The sequence below is a fragment of the Berghia stephanieae genome, chromosome 4 (genome assembly GCF_034508935.2).
Source record: "Berghia stephanieae isolate SIO BIC M18660-M18661 chromosome 4, UCSD_Bste_1.3, whole genome shotgun sequence".
Taxonomy (NCBI): Eukaryota; Metazoa; Mollusca; class Gastropoda; order Nudibranchia; family Aeolidiidae; genus Berghia; species Berghia stephanieae.
The window spans coordinates 60,859,659-60,872,158 of record NC_088363.1 but is presented as its reverse complement, the minus strand read 5'-3'; the positions used below and the strand labels follow the sequence as shown (position 1 = coordinate 60,872,158).

At 36.2% G+C, this 12,500-nt stretch overlaps 2 protein-coding genes across 3 annotated transcripts in view; one reads left to right on the top strand and one right to left on the bottom strand.

Annotated features, from left to right (window-relative positions):
* LOC144970950 (uncharacterized) overlaps positions 1-1,349 on the top strand; it is a 15,788-nt gene extending 14,439 nt beyond the window's left edge. For both annotated transcript variants that reach the window (XR_013645053.1, XM_078911158.1), the window contains exon 4: positions 1-1,349. This exon is cut by the window's left edge and continues 2,518 nt beyond it. The gene's annotated coding sequence lies outside the window, so the exon portion shown is untranslated.
* LOC144970952 (uncharacterized) overlaps positions 1-12,500 on the bottom strand; it is a 326,090-nt gene that overhangs the window by 77,330 nt on the left and 236,260 nt on the right. The gene's annotated exons all lie outside the window — the stretch shown is intronic.

Genomic DNA, 12,500 nt, shown 5'->3' with positions numbered 1-12,500 from the left:
AAATAGAGTAACCATAGGAAGAATTCTTAAATTATTTTCACAACTTGTTAATATAAGTGATGGAAATAAAGGCGAGAGTAATAATCAAACAATAGAGAAAGTCCTTGGAAACAAAGAGATGGAATTTTCTTCACTGATCACAACAATAACGTAAATGTATAAAGCACAAGGCAACAATATATTTCGATAGAAATATCCAAATACTATTCACGTAAATGATTATTCTAATTATTAAACACACACGAAGCTTTACGATTCTTGTATGTTTGTCTAGCTTCTGTTACATCCATCGTCTCAATTACTAGAAAATTAAAGTCTTTAAATTCCCACACATATCCTGTGGGTTTTTTTAAAATGACGGTAGAATAAACATTTATCAATTCATTAATCCATCTCTTATTTATCCACATCTCAATGCATATGGACAGCAAAACTCACTTCAACAAATTTGGTCGAATTGGAAAAAGTAAATAAAGTTGAAATAAAAGAAATAAACGCATAACTCGCAAATTTTACTGTATAAACTAATAAAGCCCAGTCGGGGAGGGATTAAATGATGCATTTTAAGCGCATTGAAAAGGTGACTTGGTGGAAATCCTTGTATAAATGCCTGCATGATTTGTGTATATCATTTTTAGGTGTTTTAATACGTAGAAATGTGCTTTATAAAAGCTCATATTTATTTTCATTAGACATTATCTCTTATATGGGGCCATGTGGTCCTAGTGGTATGACACTCGCCTTCATATCGGAAGTTCCGGCTTTCGAGTTCCGCTTTGAGCAGCGCATAGTTGAGTCCTTGGATATGACTCTCTACTTACATTCTCTCACCATAATCAGGTGTAAAGTGAGTATCTGGCCATCTGTCCGAATAATTTTAAAAAACCCATTTAATACCGAATAACAAGTGTCGTGTCATGTCTCGCCCTTCAAGTTCAGAGTTGCACTTGGCAAGTGATTTCTTGTAACGCGTTTTGAATACGTTTAGTGGATATTGCGCAATATAAATGCTCAGGCTGCGTACTTTATCAACTGGTTATCGAATATTCGTCATAGCGGTAAAGAAGAAAATGAACCCAATTATTCTGTCAGTGCTTTACACCATGGGCCACTAATTATGATTCCCTCGGAGCCAAGACAAGGGTTTGCAATGTCTGAGAGAGACAGAAAGTCCTTCACCCGCAGGGTGTGTCGTAATAATGGCATTTTTTTCCGAGTTGGGAGGTGTTAGGAAGGGAGTGTGAATTCGCTAATAAGAAAACTCGTGTTGATGATCATTCTGATGACGAAAATAATATGCTCTTTTGGTTCAATAATGAATTGAAATAAACACGCAATTTTTAAAGACTGACTCGTTTTTTGTTATTACTTATGTTTTTAGCAAATAAGGGTGAGCAGTGTTTTAAGTAAAGTTCAAAATGAGTGTGGAGCAGGCACTTATATCAATAATGATGAGAAATATTGGGTATGGAGAAAGTGCCATTTGAAAATAGAGAATGAAAATAATGCGGTGCCAGAGGAATATTGGTATCCAACTAACGCGGCAACCTCCGCCTGGATGAGGCTGCACGATACGTACTATGTATGAAAACCATATTTTGTTTGTGCCCGGGTAGTTCAGTGAGTGGCGAGTGCTACTTCTCGCTGCTCTCTCTCTCTCTCTCTCTCTCTCTCTCTCTCTCTCTCTCTCTCTCTCTCTCTCTCTATCTATCTATCTATCTATCTATCTATCTCTCTCTCTCTCTCTATCTCTCTCGATATCCACTAAACGTGCCCAAAGCGCTTCACAAAGAGTCCCTGCCCAACAGCAACACTAAACCATTTGAATGAGTCATGTAGGCGATATTACAATTTTTTCCGACAGAGACAACGCTGTTAATGGCCAGGTACGCCGTTCACACATGAGTACGGTGAGAGAATGTGAGTAAAGAGCCTTTTCCAAGGCCTCAACTCAACTATGCGCCGAGCGAGGCTTTAACCCAGGACCTTCTGATCCGAAAGAGAGTGTCATACAACAAGACCCAATAGCCTCATAAGTTAGGCTCAGACACCGCGATATTTGTATTCTCTGTTTATTTACCTGGCACTTCTCCATAAACTATATTTATCATCAGTGTTTAAAGTAATTCATTTAATTTTTAAAAAATCAAAATGAATTGTTACATAACCAATCATTTTTCGTTGGTAGAAAAAAATCCTTAAGAGCGTTTATGGATTGTTATTTTGACCTATCTATTGGCTCTGAACAATCATAGTTCATGACGATTACATTTTAATTCCCACCGACGTGAACTTTTCTGCAGGTCTGATAACTCAAATGGTTACTGGCTCATTGTTGTAATGAAAACATGTAGGAACTATCAAACCAACGCAAACGATTCTCCATTACAGTAATGTTAAATCAAGCCTATCAATCGCGTTGGGTTATCGGACCTACAAATATGAACATATATATATTCGGTCCCACTTATTTAATATGAGTTTGGCTGGACTATATTTCGGGTCGCTCGCAAAGGGGAAAATGAAATGATTTATATATAAATGTTCAAATTTTGTAAAGGCAGCTACATCGCGGCCTAGTCAGGAAATATTTGATTGCTATTGAGTTCTGGCGGTTCAAAAACCACATAACGCGCACACATAACTTTGTATTATTTTTTTATGGTGGGGAGGGGGGGGGGGGGTTATCTTATAAGCAACTCAGGGTTGGGAATTCCCGTTCAGTTTTCCTCCTTATAACTGACCTATTCAGAAATGAATTGTAAATGAACGCACATCGAAATTCCTCCTATAATTAATACGGAATATCTACCAAACATTTCAGATACCTATTTTTTCTGCAAAACATTAGGTTTCGGACGGCGAGAGAAGTTTGCCTCATCCAATCGGCCCACATCAAAAACTTTAACGTTTTTCGCGTTCGTCGGATTCCCTCAAGAATACATTAAAAACTTTTAATGCAGTTGAAATGGTAATTTAAATTATTTTTTTTAGAAAATGCATTTGATTAAAAAGTCCTTTGTTGAAGAGAGATTGAAAGACCAATATCTTTTTCCATTCACTTCTTAGTGCCATCACCTCGGTGCACATATTAGAAGGTCTGTTTATGGGCAATTATTATGGGCTTGATTTAACATTGTTGTAATCGACGATATTTTACGTTGGCTTGAGAATATTGTCATTACAACAATGGGCACATAACGAGTTGGATTGTCAGACCTGCAAATGAGTACACTCAACGTTGACTTCAGATAAATCCTTTGATAAATGTGTCAAAATGGTTTTAACTTATTTCTTTATAATTATGCCACTCTATATAATAATACAATCCCTCAAAATGTTCAGGCGCTTTTGGCAGGCATTTACAGTTACATTTGTGGTCGAGTGGGATAACACTCGCCTCCGGATCGGATTGGTCCTGGGGTCGAGGCCAGAGCGGCGCATAGTTGAGTCCTTGGAAAAGGCTCTTTATTCACATTATTTCATCGTACTCAGGTGTAAAATGAGTACCTGGCCGTTTTTACTGTCGGGAAAAAATGTAATATCGCCTAACAGGCATCATGGCTCGTCCTACATATTAAGCGTTGATTGGGCAACCCCCCCCCCCCCTTGAAGCGCTTTGAGCGGGATTAGTGAATATTGCCCTATATTAAAGCTCAAGTTTATTTTGTATTGTTCTTATTTATAAAGCAAAAAATTATCATTTTTTAAATCGGAATTTGTTCACCTGAAAAAAAAACAGACACGGTTTATATGATTCGATATGAAAGAAATGTCACAAAGTCGAGACAAATCAAACTGGAATCTCACCGATTATCTTAGCCAGAAATACACCAGATCGTGATAATGTGTATTAAAACATTAATTTTCCATGTTTATGTGGTCCGACCATATCATTATTGTAAACAAAAAAAATTCATAAATTCCAGTAAAATGTCGATAAAATCACATGCTTCTTTGAGAATTGTTTGAGATCGATTTAACAATCGATAACATTAAGACAATATTATGGCCACATGCTGTATGGATTGTTTCTATTGCATTAAAAAATAAAAAATAAAATAAATAAAATAAAATAAAATTCCCTTTATTCATCCCATAGAGGAACTTTTTCTTTAGGGTCTATTCCAAGGGAAGACTGTAATAACCCATGCGTCAGCCGCAGTGGAGTACCGCAAATTAAGCTAGGGCGAGGTGGCTTGCTCAAGGCATACAGTGCAGCGGCGGATGATTGATCTCGGTACCTTTCGGGTACGAAGCAAAGACCGTAACGCCGAGCCACGCTGTAACACAATAATTTTTTTGCATATCTGTGTGACTCAACTTCATCATTACATTTACAAATTATTCATAAACCCGGACTGTGTATAAACAGTAAATAAGACGTCAAATTATTTTTAAAAAGAATTGTTTGAGATCGATTTATCAACGAGAACAGTAAGACGATACTGTGTCCACGTGCTGTATGGAGTGTTTCTATTACATTAACACACATTGTTTGCATGTTTGTGTGACTCATTATTGATTCATAAATCCGTAATATGTATAAATATTTCTAAACAGTACTGCTTTTTTAAAGAATTGTTTGAGATTGATTTACCAATCGGCAACAGCCGGTAAGAAAATATTATTATAGATAAATTGAAGTTGACGTCACTCAGGTCTTTGTTATTGGTTTTTGCCATCCACGTTTATGAGTAATTCTCACTAAACTGTATTATCCAGACTATAAAAGTTCATGGTTACACAGAGTTTTGTGTGTTGGTCAGTTATACTTCCGGATGGCAATGTTGTGAGCTTCTAAGCCAAACGCATACTATCTATACCGACGTCTTACAAGCACTGATTCGATTTCAGAGAGTACAAGTCACTGTTTGATTGGCCTTTTTATTCAAGCACAATATCAACCGATGCCTTTATTCAAGTACTCATTCACAAATAAACATATCGATATAAGTCGGAAACACAAATAAAATTCCTTAGTATATACTAATACCATATCGAAACTCGAATTATATCCTTTAAATATACCAATACCATACAGGAACCCAAGAAATATCCTTAGAATATACCAACGTTATGCAGGAACTCAAGTAATATCCTTAAAATATACCAATACCATAGAAAAACTTAAGTAATGACTTTTAAATATACAACATCATAAAGAAATTAAATTAATGCCCTTATAATATAATATCATATTACGCTCAAGTATTATCCTTAGAATATACCAATATCATTTATAAAACTCAAGTAATATTTATTAGAATATAACATTTTTAAAAACTAGATTTAGCCATTAGAATGTGTTTTTGAGTCTATCCAAATCGTGTCCCTTAGAAATGTATGGATTTAATACTAGAGCTATATAGGAATTAAATAGAATGAAATATCGAAAACTGAATGAGTATACAGTATATAAACTCTCACAATTGCACTACAATTGATATGTCTCCAATGGACGGGATTGAAGAAATAGTATGGTATTCTATCAATAATTTGACTCAACAAACAATGAATAATCAAAGAACTGAACAAGTGTGTATGAAAGGTGCCAGACAAAAGCAAGAAAGAAAAATACAAGGAAAAAACATCCCAAAAAAATCAGTCGGACTGCTTAATTTCGTAATATGATATAATGAATAATTACTGTGCTTCTGTTTGGAACTACCAGTTTAAAAGCATTGAAAGTTACTCGTAACTGATTGAATTATCGATATAGATTAGATGAAGGCAAAATATCAAAAAGTATTATTTTTAAAGATGGCATGAAAGATTACTTTGTAAAGAGGTTGCATGGAGCAATGATGAGCAACAATTATTTCGATCACACACGAAAATTAACAATGTCGGCATTAAAAAGAAATCAACACATCGTACACATGAACTTTTGATAATGCACATTTCACTGTTTCTCTAGGGTTCTCGTCGATCGTGAAACATGATATAATATATATATATATAATATATATATATATATATATATATATATATATATATATATATATATATGTCTATATATGAATAAATTGCGAATACATAAAGCTAAAAAAATGTCAAATGCAAGGGAGTTGAATGTAAGATCAGTTTAATAAGCAATGATAAATCTTGGCGTCTGTCTTTGTTGATAACCTGAGGCTATCTTACATTTTATAACATTTTATTATTCCTTGTGTTTTAGACATTCTATCTAGATAATGTTGTGGCTGTATAAGATGACAGTCCAACTCAGGGTAACAAATATCAAAGCAAATCACAACTGGTACCGTGAATTAAATACAAAAAGGATGATTATTTTATAATTACTTCACGGAGAAGAGGAGGCCTTATGCCGTATAGAATTCAAGATGGTAGTGGTGTTGGTGCTGCTGCTGGTGGTGGTGGTGGTGGTGGTGGTGGTGGTTGTAGCTGCTGCTGTTGATGTTGATGATGATGTTGTTGATGATGATGATGATGATGATGATGATGATGATGATGATGATGATGATGATGATGATGATAATTATGATGATGATGATGATGATCTGTTGGTGGCGATGGTATTATTGTATATGTGGCGGTAGCGGAGGCGGAGGCGGAGGCGGAGGGTATAGTGGTAAAGAACAGTATTATCGACTATCAATCTGACGACACATGAAAACAATGAAGATGACTCTGTCAATATCGACCCACCACCACCACCATCATCATCGTCATCATCATCATCATCATCATCATCATCATCATCATCATCATCATCATTGTACCTGTGGGCTATACTGTGTTTACTCCAACCGCATCGATCTCTGCGTCCCTTTACCGTCGTCTAATTAAGTAAACAAAGGACAAATCCTTACAATGTTTTTATCTCCAAGCTGCCTTCTTGTAACCGTTTGATCCTCTTAAGGATACAAGGAGCGTTAAAGAGAGCCCGGTTTCTTGTGTTAGGAGGAATGAAGCGTCAGACAAAAATGGAAAGATAATATGTGACCCATCGTCTCTAATCGGTATTATGCTGTGGTCAAGCAGATTTCAAAACTTCTTTATTTTTTTTCTCGTGCTGCTATGTGCTCTTGTGGTATGACACTCGCCTTCGTATCGAATGGCACTGGGTTCTAGTCCCCCCGCTCTGAGCGGCGCATAGTCGAGTCCTTGGAGAAGGCTCTTTACTCATATTCTCTCCTCATACTAATCTGTAAAATGAGTTCCTGGTCTTTAATTTAAAAGAAAGGTACTATCGTCTATAGGCGTTTCCTATCGTCCTACATGCTGTGTTGCTGTTGGCTAGCAAACACTTGTAAAGCGCTTTGAGCACGATTAGAGGGTATTTAGTTGTACAAAAAACCCCACAAAACCTTGAGTATTTGTACAGGGTAATATTCACTAAACGTGTTCAAAGCGCATTACAAAGGGATCCTAGCCAACAGCAATACTTACCATGTAGGACGAAACATGACGCCTGTAAGCAGATATAACATTTTTTTCCGACAGGTACAACGGGGTGAATGGAGAGGTACTCATTTTACACCTGAGTACGTTGACGAAATGAATGTGAGCAAAGAACCTTTCCCAAGGACTAAACTCAGAGGAGGATTCGAACATTTGACTGTCCGATCCGAAGACGAGTATCATACCACAAGACCACATAGACGCACATATAGAGTGAAAACGGTCAGACGCACACGATATGAGATCTAAATAGTTTATGAAATTCCATTCATAGTTCTCAACGAGGCAGAGATATTCCAATTGAATTTCATAATTTAGATCTTAAAGTAAACTTTTAATGTCAAGTTTTTCCGATATAATAATGCTGATTATTCGGGCTAACCCAAAGTTTTTTAGGGAGGATTCAGTAGTCTGATGTCACGCCGCCTGGCAACGGCGGCCATCTTGGTTCTAAACAAAGAAAATCATTACTTTTTATTCTTCATGCTGGCTAGAACTTTCCATTCCCTTTTCATATGCCTTGTGATCAGAATGTGTAAAAGTCAAAACATGATCAACTTTATGTGTTTTTTTCCCTCTGGAAACGCTTTTATGCCCGCCGGAGAAATATTTCATACGGGCGTCCGCCATTGTTCTGATAGTTTAGAGCCAGTGTTACTAAGTTACCATGCGTCATTAGGAAGGAAGTGACGTTACGACTGTTGAGGACTTGGCTAAGATTCCGTGCAATAGAATAGTTAGGGTTTTATCCAAGAGGTTTTAGCTACATATTGTATTGTTTGCTTTACAATACAGATATCGTAATAAAATCCGGTGTTATGGATTACTGTAAGATGTTTTAATTTCATTCAACACCACGAATTTTTCATATTCTCTCTGAGCATCGATCTCTATTATCAATACAGCTCTCTCTCTCTCTCTCTCTCTCTCTCTCTCTCTCTCTCTCTCTATCTATCTATCTATCTATCTATCTCTGTGTGTGTGTGTGTGTGTGTGTGTGTGTATGTGCGTGTGTGTATCTCTCTCCCAATCTCTGTCAATCTATTTATCTATATATATCCATATATCGATCGATCTCTATTTCCCTTTATTCTTTTTTCTCCAACTATCTGTATATCTTTATATCATATTTATCTCAGTATATTCCTTTCCAACCTTTCTCTCCCTCTTTATCTGACTTCATTCCTGTACCCTCCTCCCTCTCTCTACCTCTCTCTCTCTCTCTCTCTCTCTCTCTTTCTCTCTCTCTCTCTCTTCTTTTTTTTTCTCTATCTCCCCACTCTATCATCTATTTATCTATATATCTGTCTCTACCTATAGCTCTTCATTTTTTTCCTACCTCTTCCTCCTTACACGACTCAATCTCTCTCTCTCTCTCTCTCTCTCTCTCTCTCTCCTCTCTCTCTCCTCTCTCTCTCTCACTCTCTCTCTCTCTCTTCTCTTTCTTTCCCTGTCTCTCTCATTCTATCATCTCTGTCTGTCAACCTTTTTGTACACGACATTAACGTTCTTGACGAGGTGTTTGAAAATGATTTCAGGATATTAAAACACCGTGTTTTGAGTAATTATCAGTAGTCTCTCTAATTATGAAGTTTTCTTTGACCGGACTCGTGTCCCTATTAGGCAACATCACGATTATTAATTCAACTCTTTTTGTTTTAAAAACTTTGAAAAAAACTAAATGGGCATAATACCATTTTAAAAGAATGCGTATAAACACATTTCACAGCGACTGTTTTGGAGCAAAGAGGAATAATTCTTCGTGTTTTATCAATTAACGTTTTCTTTTCTAAGTTTAGTCAAATCTAATATCAACATTATAAACATTTACTCCCTTTGTTGGCAATATAAAAATATATAAGTTTATGAATTTAGCTTTGCGGTGTAATGATCTACTTAAATCATGTGCATCCTGTTCATTTTGTTTCTAACAACTAATTTTCTTTAACTATCACTTATCCACGTTGGTCAATAACTGAGGCTCTCAGTAAAACGGTTCCAATGCATCGATTTTATACAACAAAAGAAGTCACGATGGCTTAGGCCGGAGAAATGGCAAATTACTTCGCAGGCAGAATTAATATACACTGACAAAACATTTTATTCCATACTTTACAATCAATATTTTTTTCAACCATGATTGAAGTTAGTGACCACTAACTGGTCAAAAAGTCTTAAATCTGAGACAGTTGTTTTGACAAATTGAGTGTTGTCTTAATGGATTGATATTTGAAGTAGATGTTTAATGTTTTTCTCGCCAAAATGAAGAAAAAAACATGTTTTGTCCGTTTACGACAGTAAAGTCATTGGTTAGAGAAAAATGCTTTCGTTTAGCTATAAATTTATGCTCTATAAGAACACACAAAACCTATAAATCCAAACAAGGACATCTTAAAGAGCCATATAATTCCATGCCACGAATAGATAACAACATGAAACTAATGGTTTGGTAATTCTGCGACACAATTAGGTCATATCGATGCCAATATAATGAAGATCGTAGAACAGTATTAGGTTTGAGACAAAAGTTAGTAAGAACAATAAGAAAAAAATGAGACAAAAACTGTAAGTTCAACATAGATTATATTAACATCCACAACAGCAGTTTATAGCTTGTCTGAAACCATCTTGAAGTTTCACGTATCACCAAAAGGCTACGTAAGAAATATATTATTAAAGACATTATATTGATACTACGAGTATTTTATTTAAGGTGATTTATAAAGAAAAGTATAATCTCTCAATAAAAAAATCAATCTGTTTCCTTCCTCAACATGACTTCAAACAGAACCAATGAAAATTTAAATGGTTCCCCCAGAACTGGGAAACAAGACATAAAGAAGATACAAATGATATTCTGTAATACTCTGGAACCGACCTTTGTAAAGAAACACTTTTAATTATAATGTAGTTAGATTTAGGGCTAGTTTGTACTTCTTACGAATGCTTGTGACAATAATGAAAAAGTTAAGAAATCATTTATATATTGATACCAAGTAGTTTTAATATAAAGATCTAAAGACTAGTCTGTTTCAAACCAAATTGGCGAGTAGCTCAAACTAACCCATAATCAAACAGGCAGATAATTTTGTTTATCTTTGTTACAGGCAATCATCAACTACAGTCGATCCAAACGTATAATTATGGTACCTTTATAATTGTAACCCATCTGTTCACAAAGACCATTATAAGCGTATAATTGTTTGATTATATGTTTACATCTGGAGAGAAATTTTAACTTCTACAACTATTTCTATTATTATTACTTCAGCATTTCCTCAGTCTTTTCTATTCAAATTTTTTTCTTCCCATTTTTCTATTTCTCGATTTAATGGTCTACTTTCCCCTCTATAGATATATACACTGTTTCTGTTAGTATATCATCAAAAATTGTATTTAGTCTGTCGAACATTTCATCCCATTGTGTGCAGCGTTCTTGTTTATTTTAGTTTCCTTTTCATACAACCCCTCATATAATTGTGTTAAAGGGGGTAAGTGTCCGGTGACACAGCTGGCCACGTGTTCATCACATTGCATTTGAATCATTTAGGAAAGCAAATATTTGTCGAGCGGAGCTCTATAGATAGAATGCGCTTGGCCAAGGAGTTCACAACATTGCCATCCGGAAGTATAACGGACCAACACACAAACTCTGTGTAACCATGAACTTTTATAGTCTGGTTGATACAGGTTAGTGAGAACAACTCACAAACGCGGATGGCAAAAACCATAACAAAGGCCTGAGTGACGTCATCTTCGAACTATCTATAAGCATCCAACAACGCCGTCTTAGGTGGTGACAACACGTCCTCGGTATGAAGGAAGACCGCTTCCTCCCCCCAAAAAAGCATTTGAATGGGAAAAGGATAACAACAGCTCTGATTAAACCGGGGACGACCAAAGACCACGTGGAAAGTATCTGTCGACAAGAACTTAAAATCTGGGAGCTGACATGGGACAAGGCATTCACGGCAGCCCAGGACAGGGAGGAATGGCGAATCTGGACAGCCCAATGTGTCAAAGACACAGGAGAAACTAAGGTCTAAGATTAGTAAGATAACGATCATACTCATAGCAACCAAAGTGGTTCTCAATTCGAAATCGATGAAACTGACAGCACTCCTTCTCCGAGCGATGTCGACAATCAGGTGCAAGACATGGAACCATTTAAGCAATGAAATATTCCACCAATTTGATTATTTTTAAAGCCACTGTGCTAGTAGTTGTGACAACAGCTTGATTGTTTTTATCACATGTGGAACTGGGATGGGCCGTTGCTAGGCATGTGTGATGCCGTACATTGTTCCTGTTACGATCTGTTAGTTTATGTCTGATTTATTATGCCAGCTGCTTCATTTTGCCAAAGAAAAGAAAGAAAGAAATTGTATAGGACCACGTTTTAACATGATTCCAGCAAGGGGCAATTATGTTTCAGATATGCCATTTGTTTTAAAAAATATACTATTTCTGGACGAGAATGGAGGGATCGATATGAACTCCTCTCTTGCATATATATATATATATATATATATATATATATATATATATATATATATATATAAGAGTGAGCCATTCGCATGCAAACAATCGCACACAACTATAAAACCTCCCCTCCCCCCCCCCCCCCCCCTCTCTCTCTCTCTCTCTCTCTCTCTCGCTCTTTCTCCCCCTTTCTCTGCTGTTCATATTCCGAATTCAACAAGTCTTTAGTTCACTGGAGGAAATAAAAACATTATCTAGATATAATGTCAGCGGAATCCCGTGTTTTGTTGACATTTAGTATATCACACGATTTAAACATGTGGAAAAAGATCAATTCAACTGATTATATTCTGAGGCAAGGCAATATCAGCTTATACAGGAATTTCTTCGGATATAAAAGATTGGATGTATGTATGAAACCTAGCTTCAACAGTCGTGACGTCACTTCCTTCGTAATGACTCTCAGTAACTTAGTAACTGGTTCTAAACTGTCAGAACAATGGCGGGCTCCCTTATGAAATACTTATCCGACGAGCATAAAAGTGTATCCAGAGGAGAAAAACATTATAAATCGGATAATATTTTTGACT